The sequence below is a fragment of the Podarcis pityusensis genome, assembly GCF_964106645.2.
Source record: "Podarcis pityusensis genome assembly, chromosome: 16".
In the NCBI taxonomy this organism is placed as follows: Eukaryota; Metazoa; Chordata; class Lepidosauria; order Squamata; family Lacertidae; genus Podarcis; species Podarcis pityusensis.
In genome coordinates this window covers 19498305-19516187 of record NC_138041.1, presented here as the reverse complement: position 1 = coordinate 19516187, position 17883 = coordinate 19498305, and the positions used below count along the sequence as shown (strand labels likewise).

The 17883-nt window shown below is 46.0% G+C and overlaps 1 protein-coding gene across 1 annotated transcript in view; it reads right to left on the bottom strand.

The window, feature by feature from the left end:
- The window catches only part of NOS1 (nitric oxide synthase 1), a gene marked incomplete at its 3' end in the record, with an annotated part of 177024 nt that extends 171602 nt beyond the window's left edge, over positions 1–5422 (bottom strand). The window contains exon 1 of the mRNA XM_080986166.1: positions 5075–5422. The remainder of the gene's footprint in view (positions 1–5074) is intronic.
- Between the last annotated feature and the right edge of the window lie 12461 nt (positions 5423–17883).

Sequence of the window (17883 nt, the reverse complement as noted above, 5' to 3'; positions counted from 1 at the left end):
AATGACAAAGACGCCCCCCGCTCAAAAAAATAAAAATCTCACTGTCTCTTTCTCATACCCAGGTGCTTTAAAGAAATCTTCAGCATCACCCATTTTCCTCTGCTGGTTCAGAACTATGGCAAACGGTTCACCTATGAAAAGAGCTGCCAAACCCAGATAATGCAAGGAGACCAGCAACCAGCCTCCGAGACCCCGAATCCAGGCCATTTAGCCTTTAAAGACCAGCAATTTAAACAGAGAAAGGAAGCACACCCTGCGCATCAGTAACATAGAACAGAGAAATCTGCCTTATATTAGACCATTAGCCCATCTAGGCCAGTATTGTCTACACTGACCAGCACCGACTCTCCAGGCAGGGGACATTCCCAGCCCTATCTGGAGACGCCGGGGATTGAACCTGGGATCTTCTACACATCCATCAAATGAGTTATGGCCCTTCCTCTTTGTTTCTTGCCCCAGCCCCACCAAGCACAGGCACGCATCCTGGCCCCAGATGGAATGCCTGATGGAACACAGGCCCTGGCAGGAAGCGGATTCCCCACCTGAAATATCAGCGCACATTCCCCATCCCTGATGGTGCGCCAAAAGGTGGGCTTTGAGGAGGCATTTGAAGCTCCTAAGCAAAACTGATAAATTGTAGGAGGCAGGTCCAGGTGCAAAGCTGGAGAAGAGCCAGATTTGCACACAAGCTAAATGACAGCATGGAGCAGAGGCAGAGGATGCTTAGTTACAACATGAGGTTTAACTCGGCTTCTCACGTATCTACTGGTACATAGGCAAATGTGCATAAGAACAGCCCGACGCATCAGGCCAGTGGCCCACCGAGTCCAGCATCCTGTTCTCAGAGTGGCTGAACAGATGCCTGCAAGCCAGACCTGAGCAGAACAGCATTCTGCCCCCCTGCAATTCCCAAAACAGCAACAAACAAACCTATGGTCACGTAAAGCATCCTCAATAAACACACGTCAGTTCATGCATAAGGTCCATCCGTGTAATGGTGTCTATTCCACCTGTCTGTTCATAAAGTCCAAACAATCCACATGAAAGGTTGTTACAGTTCCACAAAATCCTTTCACAGAGTCTAGACAAGGATTTCTGGAATATTGGCCTTGTTTCACCGTCCTGGGATTCATCAGTTAAAGCACTAAGTTAAAGCACTTAGTTAAAGCACTAAGTAATGCAAATAAATACAATATCATGATCTCACATCTTACAGCAACAATAATATCAAACAATAAATATCTGTACACACCATATGTGATATTACAAGACAGTGGATCTTATGGCATAGTAGTAGCTGTGGTAAGCAGCAACTGTTACAAAGTAGGGTTATATGGACAAGCGCAAACTGACTAGAGAATGATCTGATCCACTGGGTCTTCTGCTTTGTTCGTTTGTTGAACTTTATGAGTTACTTCTGTTGAAATTTGATACAATGAATAGTATTCCTTATTTATCTAAGAACACAGTCAGTTACATCCCCTGCAATTCCCAGCAACTGGTTTTCAGAGGCATACTGTACTGCCTTTGACAGCAAAGGTAAAACACACCCACCATGTCTAGTAGCCATGAGCTGCCTCATCCTCCATGGGTTTGTCTTATCTCCTTTTTAAGACGTCCAGGTTGGTGGCCATCCAGTGGCAGAGAGTTCCACTGTGCACTGCATGAAAAAGTCCTTTCTGTCCTGACTCTCCCAACCAGAGCTTTCCAAACTGTGTGCCGTGGCACATTAGTGTGTCGGCTGCAGTGTGCAGGTGCGTTCCTCCCGGGGCTGGAAAAGGGTTAGTTAAACCACAGGACTTGCTGATCAGAAGGTTGGCGGTTCAAATCCCCACGCCGGGGTGAGCTCCCGTTGTTCGGTCCCTGCTCCTGCCAACCTAGCAGTTCGAAAGCACGTCAAAGTGCAAGTAGATAAATAGGTACCAGTCTGGCAGGAAGGTAAACGGCGTTTCCGTGCGCTGCTCTGGTTCGCCAGAAGCGGCTTAGTCATGCTGGCCACATGACCCGGAAGCTGTACGCCGGCTCCCTCAGCCAATAAAGCGAGATGAGCGCCGCAACCCCAGAGTCAGTCACGACTGGATCTAATGGTCAGGGGTCCCTCTACCCCTTTAACCTCCCGCTTGCTAGTAAAACTGCGTCACGAAACTTAGCACATCTAAAAAGTGTGTCAACAACATGAAAAGTTTGGAAAGCTCTGCTCCCAACGTTCAACTGTCCATGAGTTCTCATGTTAGGAGAGAGGGAGGGAAAAAACTTTTCTCTTTCTGCTTTCTCCATCATTAAAAAAAAATTCTATCTTGTCTCCATTTCTCTAAGAAGTTCCAAATGCTTCGGCCCTTCCTTGTAGGGGTGTCGTTCCATCCCTTCAATCATTTCTTTGCCTGGGGGGCGAACGAACACACCCCCCCCCAAGTTGGGCACCCCTGTGTTAAGTGTAGGTTGGAAACAAAAGATCGGCCAGACCCGCCTCTGCCTCACAGAATCACAGACTTGTAGAGTTAGAAAGGACCACCAGGGTCATCAAGTCCAGCCCCTTGCAATGCAGAAATTTTTCACCGAATGTGGGACTCGAACCCGGGACCCCAGGATTAAGAGTCTCGTGCTCTACCGCCTGAGCTACCCGTCCTTTACATTACAACCAGTTCTCCTCCCACGACCTCCCGTTGTTGCTGCTGCTACTTTGCTTGTTTCTCAGCAAACCACGTTGCTCCTGATGTGAATCACAGCTGTTCCTTTCCCCCTGCCTAAGAGTCACTCTCTCTCTCCTTAACAACAACACCCCCACTAGGCGGGTTTTAATCCCACCAGCAAAAAAAAGAGGTCTCTAAAGTCCCCGGGGGAATCTATAGAAATGGAAACCACACCCCCTGCTAGGAAGGCTCAAGCATTTTGAGTACATGAGGTAGGAAAGGGTAAGTCACTCACTGCCTGCAAAGGCCGCATTCACAGAGAGAGATCAGGAGCCCCACCTTTTCCTGTAGAGAAGAAAAACTAAGAGATAGGGCACAGAGGCTTCCTACAGTTTGCAGAACAAAAGGATCAGGCTTATAGCAGTGTGGGGAATCTCAAGAACCCAAGGCAGCCCAGTTTATCTTTCCTATGTATTCCCTGCATTTCATGGAACTGTAGAATGGGATGGGGTCCGAAGGCTCATCTAGTCCAACCCCCACAATGCAGGAATCACAACCAAATAATCCGTGACAAGTGGCCATCCAACCTGTGTTTTTAAAAAAACTCCAGTGAAGGCAGTGCTGTAGCTATGAGGTGGGGGTTTATTTGCCCTGGGTGAAGCCTCCAGAGGACACCATTGAGGCTCCCAGCCTGTGTGTGTTTGTATGTACAGTTGTACCTCGGGTTACATACGGTTCAGGTTACAGACTCCGCTAACACAGAAATAATGCTTCAGATTAAGAACTTTGCTTCAGGATCAGAACAGAAATCGTACTCCAGTGGCGCAGCAGCAGCAGGAGGCCCCATTAGCTAAAGTGGTGCTTCAGGTTAAGAACAGTTTCAGGTTAAGAACGGACCTCCGGAACGAATTAAGTACTTAACCCCAGGTACCACTGTAAATGTAAAGGAGGGGTGCCAAATTGGGTCTTTGACCCGGCAGAATAAAGCCTCGTTTCGCCCCTGACAAAGGAGAACCCACCACTTTCCATGGTGGCCCGATCCACTGTACAACAGCTCTTACCATCAGAAACTTCTTCCTAACATTTAGTTGGAATCTCCTTTTCTGTCATTTGAATCCAATGGTTGCGATCCTCCCTTCCGGAGCAGCAGAAAAACAAGCTTGCTCCATCTTCCATGTGACAGCCCTTCAGATATTTGAAGATGGGTTAAACCACTGAGCCTAGGGCTTGCCGATCAGAAGGTCGGCGGTTTGAATCCCTGTGATGGGGTGAGCTTCCATTGCTCTTTCCCAGCTTCTGCCAACATAGCAGTTCAAAAGCACGCAAGTGCAAGTAGATAAATAGGTACCACTGCAGCAGGAAAGTAAATGCATTTCTGTGCACTCTGGTTTCCATCACGGTGTTCCATTGCACCAGCAGCAGTTTAGTCCTGCTGGCCACATGACCCGGAAAGCTGTCTGTGGACAAATGTCGGCTCCATCTGTCTGAAAGCGAGATGAGTACCACAACCCCATAGTCGCCTTTGACTGGACTTGACCATCCAGGGGTGCTTTACCTTATACTTTTAAGAGCACATTCAAAGCACATCCCCGCCCTCAAAGAATTCTGGGCACTGTAGTTTCCCCCTCACAGAGTTCCAATCCCCAGCAACCTTTAGCAAACCACAGCACCCACAATTCTTTGAGAGCGCAAAAGAAATGTGATTCTATTATGCTTCATAGTTTGCACACAGCCTTAGAAACCAGCAGCCATATAGCACTGCAGACGTGGATTTAACGCAAGCTCGCCCCCCCCCCCCCCGCTTTGCAAACTAAATCCATAACCAGGAAGGTTCAGGAACCCAAATCCCACCCCCCCACAAAAATAATCTTTTATTGGGCTATTTAGAAGCGGGGGATAAAAGCTTCCCGCCCCCTTCTCTCAGACAATTTAGCCCTATTTGATCCTCGCCCCCCCCCGGAAAAAGCGAGGAATGATGTGGGGGGCGTTCAAAGCTGGGTTGCTATGGGAAGCCAGCACGCACGCAGACAGCTCTCTGCCCCTTCCCCCGTCCTCCTCTTCCCACCCCCACCTCAAATTCCGAGTCGACGGTCGAGATTCTCGGACCTAGGAGCGAAAGGGGGCGTGCAATCGCAACCCCCTCACCCCCACGCAAACACTTTCCCTTTCGCGCGAGGCGCACGTGCTATATTTGGAAAGCCGCTAGCCCGACCGGCGGCGGCACCTCTGCGCAGCTTCCCGTCGAGAGAAAGGAGGAGATCCCCGACCGCCCTCCCCGCGCAGGAAGCTGGAGGGGTAGAGGAGAGGGGACGCCCCCTCGGAGGAGGGAAGGAAGCAGGCGCCGGGGCCAAGAATCCGTCCCTTCCTCTCCCCTACCCCTGAGCCACCCCTTCGCCTTCCCTCCCCTCGAGCCAGCCCCCTTCCCTCCGCCCCCTGTCACTCGCCTGCCTGGCTCCCGTCTGTCTGCCTCTCTCCTCTCGCTCCGACGGCAGGTCGCCCGCAAGGGCGGCGGGAAGCGCGCACGCCCCGAAGGCTGTGCGCTCTCTCGCACCCCCCGACGGCGAGCCTTTGCGCACGGCAGAGCGCCTTTGCCGCCGCTTCTCTCCGTTGGCTGCCGACGCCTCCCCCTTCCTTTGCCCTCTCGCGGCCTCGGCCTCGGCGGGCGGCTTCTTCTCGCGCTTCCCAGGAGAGGCGGCGTGACCTTTCCGCCCGGGGCGCTCGTTGGAGGGCGCTGGAGTCCGACGGCTGCGCGGAGAGGCCCGGCGCGCGAGAGCCGCCGGCGAGCCTAGCGAACCTTTTTAAGGAAGAGGGGTGCGTGGCAGTAGTTAAGGGTCGGACTCTGTGACCAGGCCGCCTGCTCCGTCTCTCATCCAACAGGTGGCCCGACTCCGTGGGATGTGCATCAAATGTTAGTCCCACTCAGAGTAGGGCGCGCGTGCGTGTCATTCCCTATAGGCAGCTCCGCGGGATGCTTCAGTATTAATCCTACTCAGCGCAGTCTTTAGAGTGAATGGCTGTGGCTAGCAGATCCATTCATTTAATGGGTCTACTCTTGAGTAGGACAGGCCTGCAATGTAACCCCAACCTTTTGACTTTCACCTGCTGGACTCAAATTGGATCTTCTCTTCAGTATCAAATTGGGGGGGGGGAGGGTCATCGTAGATGTAAGTGTTAACCCCTCCCTGCACAACCTCAGCACCAGAGGCTTGATCCGGACCAGCCCCCGCCCCCCAAGTTCCTTCCTCTGCTGTTCAAGGTTCTAAAAGGGCTAGATAAGAAAAAAGAAGACGCTTGCTGCTGGATCAGGCCCAAAATTCATGTAGTCCAGATGTCTGTGGTATGCCCCCAAGGAGGGCTGCACCTAGGGGTTGGCTAGGTTGCCGCTGCCAAGGGCACACAAATCACACCCCTCTGGTTCAGAGTGGCTACAAGCTGCTTCTCTGGGTGGCCAACATCTCCTTGCCCAAGGGTGCAAGGGAGCCTCGGCATGCCTCTTCCCCCAAGCAGGATTCTGAATAGCTCTGTTGGTGAGTATGGTGCTGATAACACCAAGGTTGCAGGTTTGATCCCCGTATGGGACATATTCCTGCATTTCGGGGGGTTGGATAGATGATCCTCTGGGTCCCTTCCAACTCTTGGTGCCCTGTGTGGTGGAACCAGCCATGCTGCCCTAAATTCACCTCTGCAATAGGTGTCAGCCAGTGTGCTGTAGTGGTTAAGAGCGGTGGACTCGTCATCTGGTGAACCGGGTTCGCGTCTCCGCTCCTCCACATGCAGCTGCTGGGTGACCTTGGGCCAGTCACACTTCTTTGAAGTCTCTCAGCCCCACTCACCTCACAGAGTGGTTGTTGTGGGGGAGGAAGGGAAAGGAGAATGTTAGCCGCTTTGAGACTCCTTCTGGTACTGATAAAGTGGGATATCAAATCCAAACTCTTCTTCTTCTACTACTACTACTACTACTACTACTGCAATCCCCCCTCCTCTGCTTTTTAGCCAGTTTTTAGAACAGGCATAGGCAAACTCGACCCTCTAAACATCTGGAAAACTAAACATCTGGAAAAACTTTCTGACAGCAAGAGCTGTTCAACAATAGAATGGTCTCCCTCGGGAGGTGGTGGGCTCTCCTTCCTTGGAGGTTTTTAAGCAGAGGTTGGATGGCTATCTGTCTGGGATGCTTTAGCTGAGATTCCTGCATTGCAGGGGGTTGGACTAGATGACCTGTGGGGTCCCTCGGGATTCCATGACAACACAGAGCTAGATGGACCAATAGTCTGATTCAGTAAAAAGCAGCTTCCCTGTGTTTGCAGTGACCAGCCCTTGCGATTCAGCCATGTTTTCTCTGATCCTCTGGAAGCCAGATGTGAGCTTTTAAGGTCAAATATAAATCCTAGCAGCTTGGAGTGCTCAGGGCCTCTGGAGATGGTCATTCTCCCCCTATGCATCTCGGGGAACATGAGGCTATGACCACAATGTGGGGAGCATCAGTAGGCGAAGTCCTCCCCTAGCCTCACAAGCTCCACATGCAGCTGACGGTCTCATTGATCTCACTCGTGAAAGTAGGCTGACTCTGGAATAATATCGCCCAACATGGCAAAAAAGCTTTTCTTCGGGAGATTATAGCAAAGAAATAAAGGCTCGCGGTGGGGACAAAAGCCTCCTGCCGCGCCAAGGAGCACAGAGGCAAAGTCACCCCGTCTATTCCCTGGGATGCAGCTCCAAAAAGGTTCGAGCGGTGCTTCATTGTTCGCTCGCACTAAACGATGGCGATTAGCGCACGGGAGAAACTGATGCATCCTGAAGGCATGACGGTGACCTGGGAGCATTTGTGTGTGTTTGTGTCTCTGTGGATACACATGCGGCGAGAAATGCATTGCTTTGCTACAGGGCCATCAGTTCCAGGGGCCAGATCTGTAAATAGGCCTCCTCTGACTGCCTTGGCAGCCTCCTGATGCTGGAAATCAATAACGACATTGATATTATTTAAGCACTTTGCACCGGATGTGAGCATTAAAGATCTCTGCTGAATCAAGCCAAAAAAGGCCTACTCTTTACAGCGGCCAACCAGATGCCCACCTTGCCTACAAGCAAGGTGTGGTAGCAAAAGCCCACGCCTATAGTTACACCCCTGCTATCAGATCTGCTTGCACATGTTCGTAAACTTGACTCCCTATAGTCCTGTTTAACTGAACTGTGCCAGATGGTCATTATGTGATTAACTGCTTTAAAATTGGTGCCTGAGTTTAATTACTTCCTTTTCTTTCTTTTTTTTTAAAGATATTTATTAAAAGTTTAAAAATTACAGAAAAAGGAAAAAAATAACAATAATAAGAAAAGGGGAAAAAAAGAAAGAACAATAACAAAACATATAAAACATATAAAAGCAATACAATAATACAACAAAAAAGAAAAACAAAGAAGAAACTAAAACAAGCATCCAATATTCCATATCTTTACCTTTCCTTTGCTTGTTTCATCGACCTCCTCACACCTCCCTTTTTTTGTATTCTAGTTCAATTCACTATTTCAGCAAGTTCTTCCCATCTTTCTCAATTTTTATTCTATAATTTATCCTAACGATCTAACCTTGAATTTTTCCATTTTAACCCATTATCAATCAGCTTTTACTTAATTCTTTGTTACATTTCTACTAAAACCATGTAAGTTCATTCCAGCATCCTTCTAACACTCATTAATTTTACAATGTTTCTGTAGCTATACTTTAAATTTTTTCCAGTCTTCTTCCACCGACTCTTCTCCCTGGTCTCGAATTCTGCCAGTCATTTCCGCCAGTTCCATGTAGTCCATCAACTTCATCTGCCATTCTTCCCTGGTGGGTAGATCTTGTGTCTAATTACTTCCTCTTCCCTCCCTGTCCCTTTTTCCTTGTGTGTTGTGGTTTTGGGGGGTGTTGTTTTTTATGTTGTAAACCTGCAAGCAGGGACTGTTTCCTTTTAATTCATTGTGTGCAAGCCCTAAACAAATGCCCTAAACAAATAAATTTACAGGAGCCTAAGGCTGCTAGATTAGGTGAAGCAATTATTTCATTTTCAGTAAAAGTGGTCAGTTGTTTTTGCTTCTTTTTATTTATCCTTTTGACCAATTTTGGGTTGTATTTCTAGGGCATTCTTATTGATTTTAGTTAACTGCTGACAGTGTGTTTCATTATAAAAATGTGAAAAATGTAAATGTGTAAGATGTCTTGGGGACTGTAATCCTGCACCCATTTCTAAATGGAGAAGATTGACAAGGCTTCCCCCCCCCCCAACTTCACCTGTGGTTCCCTGGGGTAGACTCACCCGTGCAAAAAAAATTAAGCATCCCCAGGGGCAACTGCTTTGATGTTTTGTGTGCTGATGTTCCAGACCTGCCTGTGTCTGAACACAGAAGGCAGCCTGAAGATTGCAAATCTTCCCCCTGAGTTCGGCAGTTCTGGGGAAATCCAAGGGGGGGGGTGGAATTCTCTGTTTGCAAAGCAAACATTACTAATTGCCGGAACACTTGAGCAAATTTGCCACCTACTAAATCAAATACAGGACAACTTGAGAATTGGATTGCTGAAACTATTTGTTGCGGGGAAGGAGGGAGAGTAAAATAGGTCAGCAAAAGAAGTCTGAGTAAACCAAAGAGATGGGACAGTGAATTAATTGCTCAATGTGATTTACAGAGCAATCTCAAGTGACTTTGGGTTGGGTTAGGAGGGGTGTGGATAGACAGACATGTCCCACCGCCCAGCACTGCTAGCATCTGTGGCCTCCCACCTGCCTCTAGATTTCAGAGTGATGCCAGCATCACTCCCCTAGTGCAGAGCACCCTGTTGCAGAACCGCTGGCAGAAAACCCTGGAATGAAGCTTTCAGGGTGCGGAGAAGGGGCTGAGCTGGCCCAGGACCTTTTGGAAACCAGACTACAGTCCTACAGTCATCATGTGGTGCCAGGGGGCCCAATCTGGACCAATCTAGAGTCTCCCCCACCGTGCTCCTTGCCGCTCGCAGGATAAGCCCATAAACTGCTTCAAACAGCCCTTTTGAGAAGCGCTGTAAGGCAGTCCCCACACTTGCATTTCAGCTGAAACAGGAGCACAGAGACTGCCTTAAAGCGCTTCTCAAAAGGGCTGTTTGAAGCAGCTGCTCGCTGCCTTCTTCATTTGAAGGAGAAGGGGGCAGATGCTTAAACAGCGCTTTTAGAACCTGGCATTAAGCAGGATTGCTCTGTGTAATGATCCGGGATATCAACCTCAGTATGTCCTCAGCCAACGCCCACTCTGGGCCACTCTGAGAAAAGCAACAGATATAAGTCAGCAACCTCAATAAGCTCCAGTCCCCTTCCTGCAAAAAAAATACCCACAACAGATTCTTAGGGGAGTCTGTTTCCTCCATTTCCAATAATCGACTCCTACTCTCTGTTGCCTGTTCTTGAACAAATTATGTGTACAGGCAGCCACTCATTCACTTGGGGGTTACGTTCTGGGTCATCACATGTGTTGGTGGAGCGCATGTAAGCCTGCTACACACCATTCTGCCCTCTTCCAATGCTGAACATGGCATGCACATGTGCAGTCACACATGTCTCAAATGTGCACAAATTGAAGGTTGCCTATATACTGTATAGGAGAATCCAGCAGCAGCCCTTCAGGACTGGTTTTTTGTTTTTTTAAAGCTAATATTTATCCTCTTCCCAGCCACAAGGGCTAGAAACACTCCCCCCCCCCACACACACACACATAAAACCAAACTAGCAAGAAAGCTAAGATCCTGAACGCTGGGAAAATACCCTTCATTCCTCCACTTGTGTGATATGTTCATGGTCTACACTGGTCCCTGCTTAATGTCAGTTTCCTTTGCCTCCCTCCATCATTAGATGAAGATGCCCGCAGCTAAATCTTTACAGAAGCCTCGTCTTAAGTAAATATCCTGAATTCCTCCTCTTGAGCGATCACTTTAGAATGCTTGTTACCAGTTGTGTTGAAGATAACAAGGGGAGGAGGTAGGAATCACTCAATATATTATCTGGCAGAGGCAGGACAGTTAAGGTGGATCCGAGTTTTGCTGTTTGGAAACGAGAGGGGGGAAATCTACCCTTTTGTGCTTTTTGCCCAACGAGGTACCGTACTTTTCCATGTATTAGACGAGGGTTTTTTCTTTCAAAAATAAGTTTTTAAGGGGGGGGGCTCTTATACATGGTCAGTGCATATTGGTGACGTGGGATTGGTTGCTTCCACTAGCCGTGTTCGTGCTATTGGTGGCCGCGACAATGGGTGTTGTTGATTTGCTGTCGCTGTGGCAATTGGGTGGGCGATTGGCGGCTTCCACCTGCGAGGGATTACCTGATAGTTGGCCTTTATGGTCAGATGGGTGAACAATTTTTGGCAATTCCCCCCTTTAAAAAGCTCAACAACTCTGGGCAATCTCCCCCAATTTTCTTAAGTTTGAGTCCCCCAAAACATGGGGGCGTGTTATACACGAAAAAATACGGTAGTTAAATTTGGAGACTGTGCAGTGTCAGACTTGTCGGTCAGTGCTGACCTGATGGAGTGCTCCCCTACAAGAAAGGGGTTGGGAGAGATTCCTCTACCTAGTGGGGTGGCATTTTCTGAAAATCTCAATCACAGAATTATAGAGTTGGAACGAACCACGAGGATCATCTAGTCCAACTCCCTGAAATGCAGAAATCTTTTGGCTAATAATAATAATAATAATAATAATAATAATAATTTTTATTTATACCCCGCCCTCCCCAGCCAAGGCCGGGCTCAGGGCAGCTAATAACCAATAATAAAGACAAGTTGATTAAAATACAACTTAAAAAACAAGATTAAAACACCACATTAAAACATTAAGATGCAGCCTCTTCACAGGAGGAGAAAGGAAAAAAGAAAGAAGGCGAGGGAATCAAATTGATTCTAAGCCAAAGGCCAGGTGGAACAACTCTGTCTTACAGGCCCTGTGGAAAGAAATCAGATCCTGCAGGGCCCTGGTCTCATGAGACAGAGCGTTCCACCAGGCCGGAGCCAGAGTTGAAAAGGCCCTGGCTCTGGTTGAGGCTAATCTAACTTCCTTAGGGCCCGGGACCTCTAGGGTGTTGCTATTTATGGACCTGAAGGTCCTCCGTGGGGCATACCAGGAGAGGTGGTCCCATAGGTATGAGGTTCCTAGGCCATGAAGGGCTTTAAAGGTCAAAACCAGCACCTTAAATCTGACCCTGTACTCCACCGGGAGCTAGTGCAGCTGGAAAAGCACTGGGTGAATATGCTCCCATGGCAGAGACCCCGTGAGGAGCGTCGCTGCAGCATTCTGCACCCGCTGGAGTTTCTGGGACAGCTACAAGGGTAGCCCCGCGTAGAGTGAATTACAGTAGTCAAGCCTGGAGGTGACCGTCGCATGAGGGGCTCAAACCCATGACCCTGAGATTATGAGTCTCGTGCTTAATATATCTAGATCAAAATGCAAGGTTAGTTGTGAGCAACATTACTACTGAGATGTGTAAAATATCAAAGGGACAAGACAAGGCTGTCCACTGTTGCCTTTGTTGTTTATGTTCGTCTTAGATGTCTTGGCGTGAAAAATAAGAAGTAATCAGGAGATTAAAGGAATTACAGTGGGACAACGGTCCTACAAGTTAAAAACTTTTGCAGATGTTGTGATGTTATCATTAAAAGAACCATTGGTTTCCGCCCCAAAGATGCTGGAAGAAATTTAAAATAGTTGGTGAATTAGCAGACTTTAAACTCAACAAGGCTAAAACCAAAATGTTAGTTAAAATTATGAAGGAGAGCGGAAAAAAGAACTAGAGGGAAAAACAGGTCTGATGGTATGGTTAATAGCAAGGAACTCAAATTTGTTTCAAGATAATTACATTAAAACATGGAGAGAAATCAAGAAAAAGTTGGAAATATGGAGAAGGACGAAACTTTCCTTATTAGGATAGGTGTCAGTCCTAAAAATTAATATTCTGCTGAGAAGAGGTGCAGAAAGATCAGAAAAAACTATTTATGTATGCTACCATGGCTGCCCGAATGATATGTGCACATAACTGGAAAGAGGAACTGACCCTAAAAAGAGACAATTGGCAACTGAAATTGATGGAATATGCAGAGGTGGCGAAACTTACCGGAAAATTAAGAGATAAAGATGATAAACTCTTTGTAGCAGAATGGGGGAAATTTATTGACTATATGAAAATGAACTGTAAACAATTAAAAACGTTAGTAGGATCAATATAAACACTAGCAGTAAGGAATCTAAGGAAATTTAAAAGGATAAATGGGTAAGAAGGGTAAATTAAGACACGGAGTAAGAATTTGGTATAAAAATAAGAAACCACAGAAGAGGAGGGAGGAGAGTTGTAGAAAACATCACTGGATTTGCGTGTGATTTGTATTTATTGTTGAATATTGTAAAATGGAAAATAAAATATTGTTTAAAAAGAGTCTCATGCTTTATTATTATTATTATTAGATGAATGTTGTAAAACACAAGGCTACACACAGTGCTTTTTTTCTTTAAAAATGTATAGGGTTACTCTCATTTGGACTCAAGAAAATCACCACGTTATAATTCAAACCGGGAATTTTTTTTTATTTTTTTTTTTAATCATATTTATTAAAGTTTCCAGAAATATAAAGATACAAAGAAAAAAGAGAAAGAAAAAGAAGATATTTAAAACCTTACTTTCATTGCCTACTTTCTGGGACTCCCCCCCTCCCCCCCCAACTGTATTCCCCTTTCCTTAATTTGGTTCTACAAGCTCTCACTCCCAATTTGAAGCTTAATTTGTTTAACCCACTATCCAGATTGAATTGTACAAGTCTTGCACCATCCCACATCATTGACAAGAAAAGAAAAAAAATTTATCCCCCAGATCCACCCCAGTTCCTTCCACGAATTCCCTTTTTTTTAAACACGTCCAATCAAAATAAAATGACATGCGTAAGTTATATAAAGAAATAGAAAATAAGAGATATAAAAAAAAAATTCAAAAGATTGTTACACAGCCTTTGGATTCCAAGTCTCCCCCCCCCCTTCCCCGGTTTGAATTCCCCATGTCCATCAGTCTATACATTATCATCCTGGAAGTCTCAATTCATGGCCAAATTTCTCCCCAATTCCATCTTGCCGGTTTTCTTTTAATTTATTAATTTTAATGATATTTAACTTCAAGTGTCCAATCTAACAGAGGCCTTTAATTTCCTTGATCTTTACCACTCCTCCCATTGTTTTTTCCGTGTCGTAGTCAGTCCTTTGTTCTTCTTATTCCTCACTTTCTCGGGTTTCTTGTCCTGTTCAGCTGCTAAAACTTTCTAATTCAGAAATCTGGTATCTCTACAGAGGTTTGTTATTCAGGAACAAAAACTTACGTCCCGTCCCTTCCTTTCTTCAATAGAAAATTCTATTGTCTCCTTTAATGTAAATACCTCTGTAGACAAAATACTATTTCAGTTTTGCAGCTTTCCCAGAAGATAACAAGTCCTGTGCGAATCCCAGAGTATTTTTCCACTTACGACCGTTCTTGTAATGTCCCGATACCCCTCTAGGGGGATTGTAATAACTTTGTATCCTCTGATCCAAAAGTCAAATTGTTGTTCCTTATTTTCCGACAGTTTATATCCATATTATAGCAAATTGTAACAAAATTAACCAGCAAAGTCCTCGTAACAAAGTCCTCTTTATATTCTCCAGCTTTGACAGCTACTTTGACAGCTGTCAAAGTCTCCGTCTCTCTTCACCAGGCTCCGCGAATCGCCCCGGTTCCCAGGGGGGGGGGTTGCATTTTCCTTCTCACCCTCCACTCTTCTCCTCCAGCACAGTTCTTATAATTTCGCATCGTGGAATTAATGATTTTTATCAGAAATATACTTCCCTTTGGACCTTGGTTACTCAGTCCTTGTTTTGGAATGCTTACAGTAGGGGGGGGGATTGACTTCCTTTTTAAATCGCCCCCGCTCGTGCCAAATCCAAAATTTTGAACCCGGTTTCCCAATTACTCACGGGTTGTTGTTAATAGTCCAAATTTTCAATGGAAGAAGTCAGCGCTCTCCGTCGAATGGCATGCGGCTGCGCTCGGCAGGGAAAGCAGAAGACTCAAAGCACCGCGCCGCTCCCCGGCACCCGATCCGAAGCCTTTAAAAAGGCTCCTTCACGAGTCGGGAGGGCGTTAATGGTGCAAGCCGAGTCACCCATGTCCACGGACTCCGTGCCCGTGGTTTTTAAGGGTCCCCGCGTCGCCGGCGCGGTAGGACCCAGCCCCTGCCGAGCAGACTCCCTCCGGAGCTCAGAGGGAGTCCGCCATTCGGCGATGGCGCCAACCCGGAAGTCTCCAAACCGGGAAAAATTAATACAGTACAGTGGTACCTCGGGTTAAGTACTTAATTCATTCCAGGGGTTCGTTCTTAACCTGAAACTGTTCTTAACCTGAAGCACCACTTTAGCTAATGGGGCCTTCTGCTGCAGCGCCGCCAGAGCACGATTTCTGTTCTCATTCTGAAGCAAAGTTCTGAACCCGAGGTACTATTTCTGGGTTAGCGGAGTCTGTAACCTGAAGCATATGTAACCTGAAACGTATGTAACCCGAGGTACCACTGTACAGTAAATGGACAAAAGTACAAAGAACATGCATTGCTCATATTGAAATACTGCCCCTCAATGAGGCCAAACTTTCATCAGTAAAACACCACACATCCACATTCCACACCGCTTCACACATTAAATGCCCGCTTCCGTCTGAGACTCAGGAAACACCGTGACAGGAAATGAGGCCACCATCAGGGGTAGCAACGGAACTGGCGATTCACCGTGCTAGAGAAGAAACTAAAAAAAATTAAATTTTAAGTTTCTTCTCTCTTTAGATTCACAAAATGTTTAGGGGTATGCGTACCCCTGTGTCCCCCCAGAAGAAAAGGCACTGGCTACATTACACATAAATCACGGACACTATCATAAATGCTGAAACCACAGGAAGGGAGAGTGTTCTTGTGATGAGGTCCTTCTTTTTTTAAAAAAATAATTTTTATTAAGTTTCATATTACCAAATTAAACACATCAAACCAATTAATCCAAATTATAACAATACAAATCATGTAATCCAAATTATTTTCCAAATTATAACTTTTTGTGGGGGCAGGAGTCCAATCCTCGAATATTTGTTCTGCTTTCATATTAAGAATGATATTTCCAGTCCCTCTTCTCAATCCTTGTCGTTACTCATTTTCCTTTTCATTCACCTCCGAGTTGCTCCGCAAGTGGGTTGAAAAAAACAGTCTTATTTGTGTTTCTGTGTGGGCTTTGTACTGCTCTCTCGTAAATCACTCTCATCCAATAGTCCAGGCATGTCCACTCGAGCAAGCGATTGCCATTTTGTCGTTCCAATGAAATACAGTCTAAAAGCTCGCTCTTTAACTTTCCCGACCTATTGCATCGTAAATTAGTCTTTTTCTAGGAGGGCTGCCCCTTCCAGTTCGCAATCTCATAGAAAATAATAAATCTTCATAAGTTCATATTATTCCCACACAGTTCATTTTTAGTCCCATTTGCCAATTAATTGCTGTGATGGATCTTCTAAGAGGGAGGGTTATTAGTTAATCACATAAAGCAAAAGAAATAAAAAGTCATCCCCCCCCTTTCAGTTCCGTTGCATTCCATTCCACATACCATGTCTGTAGTACTTTGATGTAATCTTCCATCTCAGTCTTCTTCATTTCAGTGGTAAAATTGTTAGCAGATAAAAACCTCCTGCCTCTCTTGAAGCATGTGCGTTATCTTTCACCAATTTTTTTCCTTTTAAGTAACGCAACTAGTTTCACACCTGGAAGCAGCTTCGGAGGAGTTCCGAGGCCCGCCGAGGGTTGTGCACCCAGTGCCTCACCCCCTCCTTCTTCCGAACTCGGGGGTGATTTATGGCAACAGCGGGTGAAAACTGCATCTCTCTCCCCTGGAGAGATGAGGGAGACTCATTTACTCCCCATAATCAGCATCTAATTACCTCGTGCGAGCTGGATAGATGTTAATATCCGCCATCTTCCAAGGCGCCCCTAGCGGCCCCCGTGATGAAGTACTTCTTGTGGGTTTTTCAATAGAGCATCTGGTTTGCCACCAAGAGGATGTTGGATCACACGGTCTACTGGCCTGATTCAACAGGGCTCTTCTTATGTTCTTGAAACACACGAGAGAAATCCTCAGAATTACAAGAAAGGCAAGCAAAAATGAGATGTCCAACAAAGGTCAGCATTTACTCGGATAATTCCATCTCTCTTCACAAGTTCCATAGTGTGCAGCACAGAGTTCTCAAGATGCCGGTGTCTGATCTTTGACGTCAAAGCTGTTTACGAGTTCCAAAATCTGAGGCAACTGCTCTGCCATTTATATAGGTAATAAAGTCAAACCAGACTGGATAAAATGTGTCTTTTCTTGATATCCCTCTGTATTTATTCATATTTTATTAGAATAATTCCATTAAAAAAAAATAGAGTGAGGAAAAAAGAAAGAAAACGAGTGAGAGTAAAAAAAGGGAAAATATTTCCACACATTAATATACAGATATGTATATTCTTAATATCCTAATATGCATATGATTGTCAATTACTCATCCCAAGTATGATATCCCTCTGTATAAACAAACTTTCTGCATTAACATAGCCAGAAACTAGATCCCAACATTGAGCTTATTTGTACAATTCCCCACCCAATGCCATTCCCAATAAATAGTAATGGAAGCACTGAACAGCACTTCAGACAAGTTTCGTTTTGATCCTGGTAGGATGCTGTTAAATCCCTAACACCATAGATTTATCAGAGTGACTGCCAAACAGAAATTGTAAACCCCCCATAGCATAACTTTTTCAGCTTCTTCCTTAATCAGTTCCTCTGATAAAAACGATGCTGTTAAGAAAGTGGCTGTTATTTATAGTTCTGAGGCTGGCATGCTTAGCTTCACCAAATTAACATAACCTGAAGATTTAGTCTGGGAGGTTTCCTAAAACAGCCAGCGCATAAACAGCTACGTACAACAATGCATATAAACTCTATAAAATTATAGATGTGGTGCTGTGGTCTAAACCACAGAGCCTAGGGCTTGCCGATCAGAAGGTCGGCAGTTCGAATCCCCGCGACGGGGTGAGCTTCCGTTGTTCGGTCCCAGCTCCTGCCAACGTAGCAGTTCAAAAGCACGTCAAAGTGCAAGTAGACAAATAGGTACCGCTCTGGCGGGAAGGTAAACGGCGTTTCTGTGCGCTTCTCTGGTTCGCCAGAAGTGGCTTAGTGATT